Source organism: Microtus pennsylvanicus, chromosome 10, assembly GCF_037038515.1.
Source record: "Microtus pennsylvanicus isolate mMicPen1 chromosome 10, mMicPen1.hap1, whole genome shotgun sequence".
Taxonomy (NCBI): domain Eukaryota; kingdom Metazoa; phylum Chordata; class Mammalia; order Rodentia; family Cricetidae; genus Microtus; species Microtus pennsylvanicus.
In genome coordinates this window covers 46,560,426-46,573,551 of record NC_134588.1, presented here as the reverse complement: position 1 = coordinate 46,573,551, position 13,126 = coordinate 46,560,426, and the positions used below count along the sequence as shown (strand labels likewise).

General features: G+C 47.1%; 1 protein-coding gene across 2 annotated transcripts in view; it reads left to right on the top strand.

The window, feature by feature from the left end:
- Positions 1–9,080: 9,080 nt before the first annotated feature.
- Dhx9 (DExH-box helicase 9) overlaps positions 9,081–13,126 on the top strand; it is a 35,707-nt gene continuing 31,661 nt past the window's right edge. Inside the window, exon 1 of one of the 2 annotated variants that reach the window (XM_075988247.1) lies at positions 9,081–9,223. The gene's annotated coding sequence lies outside the window, so the exon portion shown is untranslated. The remainder of the gene's footprint in view (positions 9,224–13,126) is intronic. The other variant, XM_075988248.1, reaches the window with a different exon arrangement.

Below are 13,126 nucleotides of genomic sequence, written 5' to 3'. Positions count from 1 at the left end.
AATAAATATCCATCTTCACTGCCGACTGGCTTGGTGTCTCACCTGCCATGCAGCCAGCCATGGTCTTGCACCCACTGCCCACTGCAGCCACTCACGGAACTGCACCATCCCTGCCCGGGGACTGGCTACCTTCCTGGCCCACTGTATCTCAGTCTCTCACCCACCATGTGGCACCTACCTCATGGCCCACTGCCGCCACTTGGGGACCTGCAGCATTTCTGCCACTGCACCCCTTGGGGAACAGTGCCATTTTCACTTAAACCATAACAATTATTGGGCTGTGGCTTTATTTATTTATTTGTTTATTTATTATGTATACAATATTCTGTCTATGTGTATGCCTGCAGGCCAGAAGAGGGCACCAGACCCCATTACAGATGGTTGTGAGCCACCATGTGGTTGTTGGGAATTGAACTCAGGACCTTTGGAAGAGCAGGCAGTGCTCTTAACCTCTAAGCCATCTCTCCAGCCCTGGGCTGTGTTTTGAAATAAGGTCTCCCTATATAAATGAGGCTGGTCTTGAACTCACAGAGATCTGCTTTCTCGGGCTCTCCTGTCCTGGGATTAAAGGCATACACTCTACCACACATGCTGTAAGATTTATTTTGATTTTATGTGTATGGGTGTTCTGCCTGCCTGGATGTCTGTGTATCACATGCATGCACTACCTGAGGAGGCCAGAAGACTCCTCAGACTGGAGTCACAGACAGTTGTTACCATCTTGTGGGTGCTGGGGACTGAACCTGGGTCTTCTGTATAAACAATTAGTGCTCTTAACTGCTGAACCATCTCTCCAGCCACAGAAAAATGAATCTTGAGTGATACCAGACTCTGCTGCATACCAACAGACTGAAAACACACAGTCCTCTTTAAGCCTCTCTTTTAGCTAGTGTTGTTCCTAAGATTTGAGCACAGAGACCTACTGCAGTAGTGGAAAGTTGCATTGTGTGGTGTGACATGGCTGCTGTACCATAAGCATGGTTTTACATGCAAACTCTGCGACCCGAAGTCCCCAGGAAAGAGCTACACTTATGTTACATGCAAACTCTCTGACCCGAAGTCCCCAGGAAAGAGCTACACCTATGTTACATGCAAACTCTATGATCCGAAGTCCCCAGGAAAGAGCTACACCTATGTTACATGCAAACTCTGCGATCCGAAGTCCCCAGGAAAGAGCTACACCTATGTTACATGCAAACTCTATGATCCGAAGTCCCCAGGAAAGAGCTACACTTATGTCACATGCAAACTCTCTGACCCGAAGTCCCCAGGAAAGAGCTACACCTATGTTAAAGAGTCTACAGAGCTGTTTAGCATATCAGGGGTTCTGGAGCGCTGGGAAGAAATTATTTTTTTTTAATTATTTTTTTTTTTTTTTGGTTTTTCGAGACAGGGTTTCTCTGTGGTTTTTGTGGGCCCATATTTCGATATGGCACAAAAGCCATTTCCCCGGTCCGAGCTGATCACATAGCTCTGCAGACAAGCTGTCTCTGCCCTTAACAGAAGCCAGGATGCCTTTTCCTAGCTTTTGTTAAAATGTGGATTACCTGAGAAGAGATGTTTGACTGAAGCTGATGATTTAGGAGTTCAGATGTTTGGTGCTTCCTTCCTTTTGTAATTTGGAAGGTGTCTTATAGAGATGCTAATTCAGGGCCTACCTGACTGCTAGTTGCAGACCTGGCTTGAGCCCAGGCACCTGGTTGCCTAGGTGATGGCGTAATGTGTTTTCACCCCCTCCCCGCTCACTTTGGTGTGTCAATTTGGTGTGGGTATATAAAATGTTTGGACAATAAACGGTGATTCTGGCCTTTTCCATGATGATGGTGTAAGCTGTGTCGGTTCTTTTCCTCGCGACTCTGTTCCAGCCGGGTTAGGGAATCAGAGAATTTATGTTAGACCCTCACGGGCCCTGACAGGTTTTGGAGCCTGTCCTGGAACTAGCTCTTGTAGAGCAGGCTGGTCTCGAACTCACAGAGATCCACCTGCCTCTGCCTCCCAAGTGCTGAGATTAAAGGCATGCGCCACCACGGCCCGGCTTTAATTTTTTTTTAAGATTTATTTCTTTATTTTTGTTTTATTTATTTATTTTTTTTGGTTTTTCGAGACAGGGTTTCTCAGTGGCTTTGGAACCTGTCCTGGAACTAGCTCTGTAGACCAGGCTGGTCTCGAACTCACAGAGACCCGCCTGCCTCTGCCTCCCGAGTGCTGGGATTAAAGGCGTGCGCCACCATCGCCCGGCTTATTTCTTTATTATGTATACAACATTCTGCCTCCATGTATGCCCACACGCCAGAAGAGGGCACCAGATCTCAGTACAGATGGTTGTGAGCCACCATGTGGTTGCTGGTAATTGAACTCAGGACCTCTGGAAGAGCAGTAAGTGCTCCTAACCACTGAGCCATCTCTCTAGCCCCTGGGAAGAAATTATTGAGTACTAACTTAGTCCCCTACATAGCCACTTATTGCCTCCCTCTTTGTTTGACCTTTTGACTCTCAGGAATGTGAGATAGACCCTGGCTTTCCCCAACCTAACAACCATCAGGTTGCATTTGAGGCCTGGAACAGATACTTCTTTGCTTCAACTGTTACCCACCTCCAGGATGCTTCCACCAAGATACTTGAAAATAAAATGTCTTGACTTATAGTTTCCTTTATTCTATTACTATAAAAGCCTCATGAGACTACTATTATGTGGAAACTCAGTGCTTGGGGTTATCTGAACGTGTGTTTCCGGTCCTTGGTCACTCATATTTGACTCTGGAATAAACTCTTATTCTCTTTGAGGTGAAAGCTGTGCTTTTTGCTGTCACAGTGGAAATACCAGCCCCACCATTTAAAGTGTGACCTACAATAACTAGAATTTCAGGCAAAAACCTGAGCTCCAGTAGTCTTAAGTTCGGCTATACATCCTGATACACCAATTAAAAATAAGATAAATGAGCCGGGCTATGGTGGCGCAGGCCTTTAATCCCAGCACTCGGGAGGCAGAGGCAGGCGGATCTCTGTGAGTTCAAGACCAGCCTGGTCTACAAGAGCTAGTTCCAGGACAGGCTCCAAAGCCACAGAAAAACCCTGTCTCGAAAAACAAAAAACAAAACAAAACAAAACAAAAGATAAATGATACGGAGAAAGGAGGTTTTACCAATGTGCGCATTGGGAAGAATAGCAGAGGAGGGCCCAGTGACCCCACATCCATTCGTGTGTAGGGTACTGACATTAGCTCTAGGTTTAAGGAAAGGAAGAATGGGGGAGGGGCCGAGCAAAAGGTTTGTGCAGTCTTGGTCAAGTCATGGCGGTTGGCTGTTTTCTCAGGTCTGGTTCTACAAGCAGCTATAAAGAAGTCCTTGTTGCTTGGGAGGACAAGCTGGTTCTTGGAGACGATTACTGTTTCGCCAGAGGGCAGCCTTGCCATTATACATACATAATTGCCTTCATCTGGGTTTGCCCCTAGAGGCTCTGCTTTTCCTGTATTTCAGGATAACTTCAGGTTTTCAATTGAGAGTCTTATTGGCCTTTGGGTAGAGGAGTATCTTGACCAGGACACTGTAAAAAGCTGAGCCCTAGTTTCTCTTATCTTTGTGCCTTCAGCCTTGAAGAGTGACACATAGTAGGTATCAGTGGTTTTTGTTTCTTTGTATTTTTTAGTTTGTTTTGTTGTTTTCGGTTTTTCAAGACAGGGTTTCTTTATGTAGCTTTGGCTGTCCTGGAACTCACGCTGTCAACCAGGCTGGCCTCGAACTCACAGAGATCCACCGGCCTCTGTCTCCTGAGTGCTGGGATTTAAGATGTGCAATACTAGCACCCGGCTATATCAGTGGTTTTTAAACAGACTGAGTGGTTAACAAAACTGTGTGCAGAGACACGAGACTCAAAGTAAGACAGATGAAAGTGAAGACAGAGCCAGGCTCTTACCCTAGTCTTAGTCGTGTGCTTCAGTGAGGAGTCAGTGCTTTCCAGTAAAGACAGGTTTCTAAGTGTGCACTATAGCTTTCTGAGTTGCACTTCCTAATGCTAGATCTCACACCTGGGACCAATGGCTAATTGAGGTGCTTTTTAACTTATCAAATCGGACCTGACTACCAGGTTCTCCCAGCATCCCTCAGTTCCTTACGCATTACTGGGTATGACTGCCATACCTCACCCCCTACCGAAAATTTCTCCAGCCCAGAGGCTGGGCTGCTTTTCCCCCAGCTGCCCTTTAATCCAACCATTTTGGTAACCCACCCTTTTTCCTGTACCCCTCCCCCCACCTCCTCACGTGACCTGACACAGGTTCCCGTTCACTCTGAACTCCCCTAGGTCTCCTGTCTCTGACTGTGTTCTCCCTCCTATCTGCAATAAACCTTCTCTTTGGCCACACCTAGGACAATCCAATGTCTTCTCCTTTTCATTTCTTTTTCTCATTCACCTGGGACCCCAACAAAGTGTTTGTGCTTCTGCCAACTCAGAACTTTAACTGATCGACACTAAGGACTAGAGCTCCAAATTTAAGGGAATAATAATACTTTTTGTTTGTTTGTTTCCTTTTCTGAGTCAGGGTTGGTCTGTGTAGCCCCGGCTGTCCTGGAAATCACTCTGTAGACCAGGCTGACCTCAATCTCACAGAGATCCGCCTGCCTCTGTCTCCTAAGTGCTGGGGTAAAAGGCTTGTGCTACCACCGCTGCCCAGCTGTGAATAATAATACTGACAATGTATTAAATGTATTGGCAGGGCGGGGATGGCGCACACCTTTAATCCCAGCACTTGGGAGGCAGAGGCAGGCGGATCTCTGTGAGACTGGGGCCAGCCAGGTCTACAAAGCAAGTTCCAGTACAGTCAGGGTTGTTAGAGAAACTCTGTCTCAAAGAAGAAACAACAGGCCGGGCGGTGGTGGTGCACGCCTTTAATCCCAGCACTCGGGAGGCAGAAGCAGGCGGGTCTCTGTGAGTTCGAGACCAGCCTGGTCTACAGAGCTAGTTCCAGGACCGGCTCCAAAGCCACAGAGAAACCCTGTCTCGAAAAACCAAAAAAAAAAAAAAAACAACAGTGAAAAGACAATGTATTTCAAATTCTTGGGGAAATAATTTATCCGATAAGACACCCTTTTCTGCTTTATTTATACATTAAACTAGCATTTACGAAGAACTTTTTTTTTTTGAGACTGTGTTTTTCTGTAGGTTTGGAGCCTGTCCTGGAGCTCACTTTGTGGACTGGGCTGGCCTTGAACTCGCAGAGGTACGCCTGCCTCTGCCTCCCAAGCGCTGGGATTAAAGGCGCGCACCAAACAGCCCGGCTCATTAACGGAGAATTTACAATGTGCAGATATTGCAAATTCTAGTGAGTGAACTTGAGCAGTCAACAGGCATCACTAGTCACAGTTTCTGTCCAATGTTGGCTTTCACAAGAGTCTTAACCACTCTACGACATCTACCGAACAACTGTTTTATACTAAGTATTTACATAGGCCCTCTTAATATGCCCTCTCATTTATTTATTTCTTTTTGAGACAGACTCTCACGTCACCTAGATTGGCATTGAATTCATGCTTGAACAACCTCCTGAAGATTGGGATAACAGGCATTTACCACCACACCAACTCCCTTTTGAGACAGTCTCAGGCTGGCCTTGAACCTTGAACACCATAAGTACCTCAAACTCCTGATCGTCTTGCCTCTGCCTCCTGAGTGCTGGGATTATAGTATTATGGGATTGTGCCACTATGCTAGGCTAACACTCTACCAACTGAACTACATCCCTTTAAAAAAATTACTGCAGGTTCACAGAAAAATTGTGGTGGTGCACGCCTTTAATCACAGCACTCAGGAGGTAGAGGCAGGAGGATCTCTGTGAGTTCAAGGCCAGTCTTGTCTATGGGGTGAGTTCCAGGACAGCCAGAGCTACACAGTGAAACAATCCTGGCTCAAAACTATACATATAATCTTCATCTCACTCCACGCTCTCTGTTTTCAGCATTGGCTGCTTGAGGCTTGTAGAACATTATGAGGAGAGTTGTGAACTCACGGCTCTAGAAGCCATGATGTGGCCTGGCAGTGGGAGAGCATAGACAGAGAGAGAGAGAGAGAGAGAGAGAGAGAGAGAGAGAGAGAGAGAGAGAGAGAATGGTAACTACAGGCAACAGATGGGGCTTTGAAGGGAGGGAGAGTCTTCAAATCCAGAGGACAAAGAGTTCTTAGAGGTTTCCTAAAGGGGTGGGTGGAGAAAATAAAGTTACTTGTAACCTAGTGTGCATGGTCCCTGGGATGGAAGAGGAAGGTCTACACTAGGAAGCAAAGTTACAATTCAAAGTTATTTAGGGGGCTAGAGAGATGGCTCAGTGGTTAAGAGCATTGCCTGCTCTTCCAAAGGTCCTGAGTTCAATTCCCAGCAACCACATGGTGGCTCACAACCATCTGTAATGAGGTCTGCTGCCCTCTTCTGGTCTGCAGACATACACACAGACAGAATATTGTATACTGTATACATAATAAATAAATAAGTATTTTAAAAAAAGTTATTTAGGCTTTGGTCTCAGGGGGAGAACTCAGCTTGTTTGCAGCTAACTGTAAGGGGGACTGATAGAATTCTGTGAGAGCCTTAAGGCTGCAGCACAAGAGGATAAGAAGAGAGAGAGAGAGAGAGAGAGAGAATATGAGAATTTGGGTTTCGGGGTGGGGTGGGGGAAGGGCTGACTTTAAGGAGAGAACAGCAGCTGGAAGATCTGTAACTCAACAGTTCCCAGTTCAGATTTGCTGTCTGTCTGTCTATCTATCTATCTATCTATCTATCTATCTATCTATCTATCTAGTATGTGTATATGTATGTATATATTTAGCCAGAAGCAGAATTGCAGAATACAAGGTTAGTACATTTAGAGACTTTCCCAGAGCTATGGGCTTTGGTGGACTAGGTCTTTGTTTTAGTTTTAGCAGGTGGTGCTGTCTACATGCTGAGTTTTATAGTCTGAATGGTACTTCCATCATGAATAGAGTTGTGCTTGGGTCCTGTTACAAGGATGGCCTCAAACTCTTGCTATTTATTGAAGATGATGTCCTTGAACTCCTTCCTGGTCCTCTGGCTTCTGTTTCTTGAACGTTGAGATTACAGAAGGGAACCACCCGTCTTTTTATGAGGCTACAGTTGGAACTCAGGGTGTCAGGCCCTCCGAGTGAGCACTCTGACTGATCCACAGTCACTAACCTCCCCTCTTTCCCCCCAGTGCTCTTACTGGAATCAAAGGTTCAATTCTGCTCTCCTTTCAACCAATCCCCCCTCCAAGAGAGAGAAGTTAAGGGGAGAAAGTCCCTGGGGAAAATTTTTCTGTCTCAAATCTCTTGGGGTAAGAACTAGGGTGGAAAGGTCACTGAAAGGTCAGAGTTTTACAGTGGGCAGGAAGTCCTGTCCACGGGCAGCACATTTCTCCGGACACCTGCTGGTTTTGGAAAGTTTGGAAGTGGGATCTCCTGGGGTCAATTATCTGCATTTTATGTTCAGCCAAATTCTTTTGAGTTGAGAGGCAGAAGCTGTCCCAGGTGCCCTTCCTTAGAACACCACCTGAAAATCTGAAAGTGACAGGTCCTTAAAATAGAGAAAGGCCTGGCGAAAGTAAGCAGAAGTGAAATGTCCACGTGCTCTAATGCTGGAGTGCAGATGCATTGACCCTGCACACTAGGCAACCTGCCAGCCGAGAGTCGCCTTCACTCTCTGGCCCTGGAAGTTTAAACACATTCTTCAGTAATTTCATTGACACAGGTGGAGATGGAATCCAAGGCCTGGGTCTGCTAGCTTAGCACAAACAAACGATAAACAGATAAACAGGGTGGGGATGTTAGATTTGAGACTTAGTTTAGTGGTGGGTTACTCCTCAGAGCCTCAAAAACACAAGAGCCCACCAAAAAAGTATGAAATACAAAGGAGGCTTTACTCCTGAAGCTAAACAAAGGGATAGGAATTTGAGGGGAGAGATAACGGAGTGGGAGAGTGGGGGGGTTGAGCAAAAAGGAGGAAGCATTTTGAGCTAAGGTTTTCCTTTTTGTGGAGGGTAGACTGGATTTCGTTATGATACAATGAAAGGCCTGCACCACCACTCCTGGCAACCAGCCAGACTCCTCCTCCTTTTAGATTTGTTATACTTTATGTATCAATCTCCTACCTGCGTGCATGTATGTGCACCATGCACCTGCTGAGTCTCCTGGAGCTAAGATTTTTGGGCAGTTTGAGTCACTATGTGGGTGCTGAGAATTGAACCCTAGTCCTCTACGAGAGCAAGTGCTTTTAACCTCTGAGCCATCTCTCTTTAACTCCAGCCAAGGAGTTAGGGATTTTTTTATACAAATGAATCTTCCAGGTAACCACCACCTGTGGTAATCTGCACGTGGGCCAACCTCCTGAGGAAAGACGTTATAAGACATAGAAAAGCCCATTTTCATCAGCTGAGTCTTTCATTCAGCTGGAGCAGGCTAGCCTGGGACTCAACCTGGCTGCCTGCAGCATTTATTTATTTATTGAGACAGTGTTTTCATATGTATAGCACTGGCCCGGAACTTGCCATGTAGAAGAGGCTGTTTTCGAACTCATGGAGGTATGCTAGATTGCCTCCCGGGTGCTGGGATTGAACGTGTGCACCACCAAGCAGTACATTGCCTGCAGCATTTTGGTGACGCAAAAACATTTTGAACCTTGTATTTCAACGTACTCATGGCACCTGGAAATACTTGGGCATATTTTTAAGATGGCTATTGGGGGGGTGTACTTCTGAAAGGATTAATTCTGGTAATTAACACTACCTGTATGTTAAAGAACCATCAAAAAGGAAACCCGTCGGGCGTGGTGGCAGGTCTGTAAAATATGCACCCGGAAGGCAGAAAGAGAGAGAGAGAAGACAGCGTTAGATTGTAGGCCAGCCTCCTCCACAAAGGGAAAAGCAAGAGGATCTCAACTTCCTGAAAATGGCCCTCAGCGCCTGACAGGAAATGGCAGGCCCAGGCCAGAAGAACTAGCTCACGACCTCAGGTTTGGCGGCCGGAAGTGGCTGCAGCCCCGCCCCTCCCGGGCGTGCTGGCTCAGGAGTTCGCCTTCTGCGCAGGCGTGACTCGCTGACTCCGCCTCCTCGGCGCCGCGGTCGGAGCCATTTCTCCGCTGCTTCCATGCGGGGTGAGGTGCGTTCCTTCTCCGTTTGTGTGGAAGCTTGGAGCTGCGAACTCGCCTGAGAGGGTTGTGCTTTCGGGCACGGAGCCGTGGAGGAGGGTAAGGGAGCAGCGTGGCGGCCCCAAGGCGGGCTTGGGGCCGACGGCCGATGCTGGCCTGCTCGGCTCCGCCGTGGCTTTGTTGTGCGGCGCTGGCGGGCGGGTGGGGGAGGGGCGGCGCGGCGGGTGCCCGGATTACGGGCCGTGGGCTCGCCCGCCGCGGCGTACTCGCCGGCGACCCTGGCCCCAGGCCGCGGTCTGCCTCCCTCGGGTTGACCGTTCTCGAAGGCCGCGTCCTCCATCGGCCTGTCACGCGACTGGTGTCGGTGCCCAGAGTCGCCCGTCGTGATGGCGGCTCGACACCACACGGCACCTCGGGCCCTCGGGTCGCTCATCCGGGGCACTAGAGCCCTGGAGGGCCCGCCGCTTTGGCACACACGGGTGCTCTGCAGCTCCTCCTCTGCACGGGTGGCCGAGCACGGGTGGGGCGGAACGAGGAGCTGCTGGTAGGAAAATGTCTGCATGATCAAGTGAGACCGTGCAACGGGATCGCCCTACTCTAGATAACGGTCGCCGGGAACGGCGCCTCGGAGTCTCAGTCTGGCTTTGGGGTGCAGAATGTGTCATCTCCGATGATGCAGAGGCATTTGTGAAGCCTACGGCCGTAGATCGACCGGGACGGGGAGGGGGGGTGGCGCGAGAGGCAGGGCTGGCCACGTGACCTGAGGGTGGCGAAGGAGATGGAAGAATTTGTTTTAGGGTAGAAGAATAAAAAAGAATTTCGAATTATCGCAGTTGTCAAAGTAGCGGTGGCAAGCGACAGGAGCTGGAGAGAAACGAGGACCATCGGAGACATTCTGGAGCCAAAACAGGGTTGCGGAGCACGCTTGCATCCGGGGTGATTGACATTTTGACATCCTACTAGGCTCTCTCGTCAGGGGAGAAGTTGTTTGTAGCTTTCTGGGTCTGTAAAAGAAATAGTGGCTATTTCTGGGGAACCCTTCACCATTTTCCCCCCTCTCGGAGACAGGGTTTCTCTGTAGCTTTGGAGCCTTCCTGGAACTCTGTAGTCCAGTCTGGCCTCGAACTCTTGAGAGTCCGCTTGTCTCTGCCTCCCGGAATTAAAGACGTGCGCCACCACCTCCCGGCAGACCCTTCTTCACACTCATTTCTCACTTTGCTGTAAGTTGCCTCTGCTCAAAGTAATTAAAAGAAAACAGAACAGTACAGTATACAGCTTAAGGATTAGCTAGTTCCTTAATCCTCTAAGGATAATCTCAGCGGCCGTTTAAGGATACAAAAGATAGTCGTGGAAGATCTTTGGGGATCGGATCAGAATGTCCAAATTGTGACTCTGAATTACCTGGTGCCATTAATGTGGGTGGGGATTTATTTATGGGTTTGGGATACATTTTTTGGAAAAATTCTTACTGAGATGCTAAGTTAGTGTTTTGGTAGGAATGTTAATATTTTCCTTGGATAAAATTTGGAGTCTTGCATGCCTTAAATCCCAGCACTCAGGAGGCAGAGACAAGCAGATCTCTCTTTTTTTTTTTTTTTGGTTTTTCGAGACAGGGTTTCTCTGTAGCTTTGGAGCCTGTCCTGGAACTCCCTTGGTAGACCAGGCTGGCCTCGAACTCACAGAGATCCGCCTGTCTCTGCCTCCCAAGTGCTGGGATTACAGGAGTGCGCCACCACCGCCCGGCCCAAGCAGATCTCTTGAGTCTCGAGTTTGAGGCCAGCCTGGTCTACAGAGTGAGTTCTAGGACAGACTCCAAAGTTACAGAGAAACCTTGTCTCAAACCACATACATACACGCACAAAAAATGGAGACTAAAGGCTCTATGTATCTATTTCGACTTAAATTAGCATAAATATTCTGGAATTAATGGGCTTCTAGGGATAAAAACTTGTTAACACACTTACTGTATACTTTTCTGTTTTGTGTTTGTGATTCTCCTGACGCTGACTGGAGGTCAGGAATTGTGTGTACCACAGTGCCTTTTATTTGTTTGTTTTGTTTGTTTTTTTTCTTCCCGAGTCAGGGTTTCTCTAGCTTTGGAACCTGTCCTGGAACTAGCTCTTGTAGACCAACTACTCTCGAACTCACAGAGATCCCCCTGCCTCTGCCTCCCGAATGCTGGGATTAAAGGCGTGTGCCACCGCTGCCTAACTCACAGTGCTTTCTTAGGCCTTTTATTTTTAAAATTTATTTACTTGTTTTTAGACAGGGTTCCTTTTTTTTTTTAAAGATTTATTTATTATATATACAACATTCTGCCTCGATGTTTGCCCGCAAGCCAGAGGAGGGCGCCAGATCTCAGTACAGATGGTTGTGAGCCACCATGTGGTTGCTGGGAATTGAACTCAGGACCTCTGGAAGAGCAGCCAGTGCTCTTAACCTCTGAGCCATCTCTCCAGCCCCCCCCCCCCCCCCTTTTTTTTTTTTTGGTTTTTCGAGACAGGGTTTCTCTGTGGTTTAGGAGACTGTCCTGGAACTAGCTCTGTAGACCAGGCTGGTCTCGAACTCACAGAGGTCCGCCTGCTTCTGTCACCCAAGTGCTGGGATTAAAGGCGCGTGCCACCATCGCCCACCTAAGACAGGGTTTCTTTAACACTTGCCTGACCTTGAATTAAAAAGCTGCCTGCCTCTGCCACCTAAGTATTGGGATTAAAGGCGTGGGCTACCACTACCCAGTACACCTTTTATTTTTAAAGGGCATTAGTTTTGACATTACTGTCCAAAAGTATTGGTGTTTTTGAGACAGGTCTCTACTACCTGTAAAATTTCCTATCTCTCTGTCTCTCGGCAAGGTTTTTCTCTATGGCCTTTGCTATAGACCAGACCAGCATTTTAACTATAGAATATCACTGTACATCCCTGGCTAGCCTTGATCTTTTTTTTTTAATAGTAGTGTTTTTTTTGTTTATTTTTTTTTAGTTGTTAAAAAATTTCCTCCTCCTCCCCGTTTCCCATTTCCTTCCCCCTTAGCCTTGACCTTTATGTAGACCCGGCCAATTAAAGACCTATTTACCAGGCTCTTCTTCTGAAGTGATCACACGATCAAATTATAAGATTACAGTCTCAACACTTGGGAGATAGAGATAGGAAGATAAGGCTACACAAGAAATGGTTCTACAGCTTTTAGAGGATAATGAATTGGTCTCCTGTCTGGTGAGGTAACAATAACAGTCCTAAGGGGTTGGGTAAAGCTGCTGTTCAAAGTCTTTGCCAGTTTGTAGGGGGTAATGGGGTATAAGTATTCCTTCTGTGGTAAGCCTTACTTTGAATGGAAGGCCCTACCTCTTAAAGCTTTATACCACTGCCTAGTCATACCATGGACCTTGGAGAGTGACTACTGTGTATCTTGTTTGATGCTGGGTCTGGCTCTTTTTCTTGACATCTTTCTGGAACTTAGAAAAACAGGTTGGCCTTGAGCTCAACATCTGCCAGCGTCTGCCCACCAAGTGCTTGGATTAAAAGCATAGGCCAGTACCACACCCCACCTTGGAAGTACTCTTCATTGTCTTAAATTTTCTGGAGTATGCCATATGCTTTGCCAAATGCTTGATCAAAGTTCAACTGACAACAATCAGATTCATACATTTATATTAGGGTCAAATTTGTTGGATGTAGATTTATTGTAGGTGCCTTGCAGCCTACTATAGTAATCAATCTCCCCTACCCATTCTAAATTTGGTTTTGTTTTTTTTCTGTGCATGAGTATTTTGTTGGCATGTTATGTAGATGTACCATTTGCTAGAAGAGGGCATTGGATCTCTTGAACTAGAGTTAAGAATGATTGTAAACCACCTTGTGTGGGAAATAAATCTGGGTCCTCTGTCAGAGGAAATAATGCTCTAAAACCACCTAACCATCTCTCCTGTTTGCCTGGGAGGGTTTTGTTTTGTATTTGGGCTTTGTTTTTGACATGGTCTCACTATGTAATCTTGGGTGGTTTGG